We start from the raw sequence: 2,264 nt of genomic DNA, 5'->3' as shown, positions 1-2,264 counted from the left end.
TAGGTGGCGACTCTGAAATTTGGCAATGCAGTCTATTTTTGGCATTTCTGATTGTAAATAAATTTTCTAAAGATTTGCCAGATTTTGACTCTTTTGTGTTTTTCTGTTTCACATTGCACTTGTGAAACCAGATTCAGAACCACGGGAGTCTGAACAGTAGGGCTATCATATATAAGGAGACTAAACCCCTCCAAGGAGCATGAGAAACCAACTACAGGGACCCATTATGAAATTAAGCCGACCATCATTCAAATGCTTCCATCCTTCCACGGGCTTAGTAATGAGGATCCCTACAAGCATCTTAGTGAGTTTTTAGAAACCTATTCTATAATGAAATTCCAAAATGTCACTGATGAAGTCCTTAGGTTGAGACTTTTTCCTTTTTCACTTAAGGGCAAGGCCAAGCACTAGCTAAAATTCTTACCTGCAAATAGTATCATAACCTGGGGCCAAATGAGGCAAAAATTCTTGGACAAATATTTTCCCATAGGAAAAACCAATTAGTTAAGGCGTGCCGTCTACAGTTTTTCTCAAATTGATAGTGAGCACTTTCATGAGACTTGGGAAAGGTTTCGGGATTTACTACATTAGTGTCCTCATCATGAGATCGCCCAATGGCAACTTGTGCATAGCTTTTATTCTGGTTTGACTGACTCATTTAAGCAAATGATCAATTCAGCCTGTGATGGGACGTTTATGAATTGGAGTGATGTAGAGGCTTGGGAGTTGTTTGAAAATCTGAGTGAAAACTCCGTGCACCATACATCTGCCTTTCGGCATGAAAAGTAACCAGCCCCTAGTGGTACGAAGCAGAGTGGCTTATATGAGGCAAGCCATAGCGTTGATATTACTCATCAAGTCGAAATGTTTTCTAAAAAATTGGATCAACTATTGGCAATAGGACACATTTCTTTGCAACCCACACAAGCCCTTTACCGAAAGGCTTGCTCAATTTGGTTAAGTCCCATGCACTGTGAGACAGAATGTCCATCAACCCCTTAATGTCCCCAGTCAGATTCGAAGCATGTTAATGTGGTCGATAGTTTCTCTAAATCGGGTAATGATACATTCTCACACACCTATAACTTGGGATGGAGAAACCATCCAAACTTTTCTTGGCGTTCATAATCACAAGGAAATTCCTATGTCTCATCTCCAACAAGGTAGAATTTTCAAAATTCTGCTAATCCACCTCTCTACTGTCCTGTGTCTCAACAATCATACCAATATCCTCATAGGAAAAATTTACCTTTTAAGGAAAATGTGTTACAACTTTTGCAGGCTACAAACTAACTTGTCCATTCTCATGGCCAGTCGATTGCAAAACTTGAGACCCAAATTGGCCAAATGGCTAACACATTGAGTAAGAGGGAGGAAGGACTATTGCCTAGTCAACCAGTCAAAAATCCAAAAGGACAGTATGGGGTGGACATAGAGAAAATTCAATTAGTCATGACTCGTAGGAGTGGTCTAGAAATACCAAACCGAACTAATGGGATTGTGGAAACATAGATCAGTGGAGTAGTCAAATTCCAAATCCACTAGAACAAAGTGATGAGACCAGAAATAATAGTCTTTCCTCGAGACCGCCATGTGAGCTTCCGGCACCTTATGTGCCAAAAGCACCATTTCCCCAATGTTTAGATGCCTCTTCTCCTTCAGTAAGAAAAAGTTATCTACTGAAGCAATGATGGAGGTGTTCAAACAAGTGAAAATCAATCTCCTTCTGTTGGAGGTGATTAAAGAAGTACCCTCCTATGCCAAATTTCTCAAAGACTTGTGCACGCAAAAGCGTAAATCCAAGACCCATGTGACCAAAAAGTTCTTCTCATTGAACAAGTGAGTTCCATTCTGACCAACAACACTGCCCCTAAGCTTAAAGATTCAGGTGCACCTACCATCTCTCGTATCATTGGTAATCACTTGATTGATAAGGCACTTCTTGACTTAGGTGCTAGTGTTAATCTTCTTCCATATTCGGTGTATGAGGAATTTGGCTTGGTGAGTTGAAACCCATATCGGTGACTCTTCAGTTAGCAGATCATTCCCTCAAAACTCCTCGTGGCATACTTGAGGATGTCCTAGTTAAGGTCGATAGGTTGTTGATTTCCTTGTCCTTGACATGGAACCTGTTATACCTGATAAGAAGCAAATCCCAGTCATCTTAGGGCGACCTTTCTTAGCCACAGCCAATGCATGCATCAATTGAAAAACAGGGATGAAGGAAGTATCATTTGGAAACATGCAAGTCAAAATGAATGTGT

The 2,264-nt window shown here is 40.5% G+C and overlaps 1 non-coding gene across 1 annotated transcript; it reads right to left on the bottom strand.

The window, feature by feature from the left end:
* Positions 1-502: 502 nt before the first annotated feature.
* LOC145803371 (small nucleolar RNA R71) lies at positions 503-608 on the bottom strand. The gene has a single exon (XR_014345471.1). It is a non-coding gene; the product is annotated as a small nucleolar RNA R71 (small nucleolar RNA).
* Between the last annotated feature and the right edge of the window lie 1,656 nt (positions 609-2,264).

This window comes from Camellia sinensis, chromosome 11, assembly GCF_055761805.1.
Source record: "Camellia sinensis isolate YWXY chromosome 11, ASM5576180v1, whole genome shotgun sequence".
Taxonomy (NCBI): Eukaryota; Viridiplantae; Streptophyta; class Magnoliopsida; order Ericales; family Theaceae; genus Camellia; species Camellia sinensis.
This window is presented reverse-complemented; position numbering and strand designations above follow the sequence as displayed.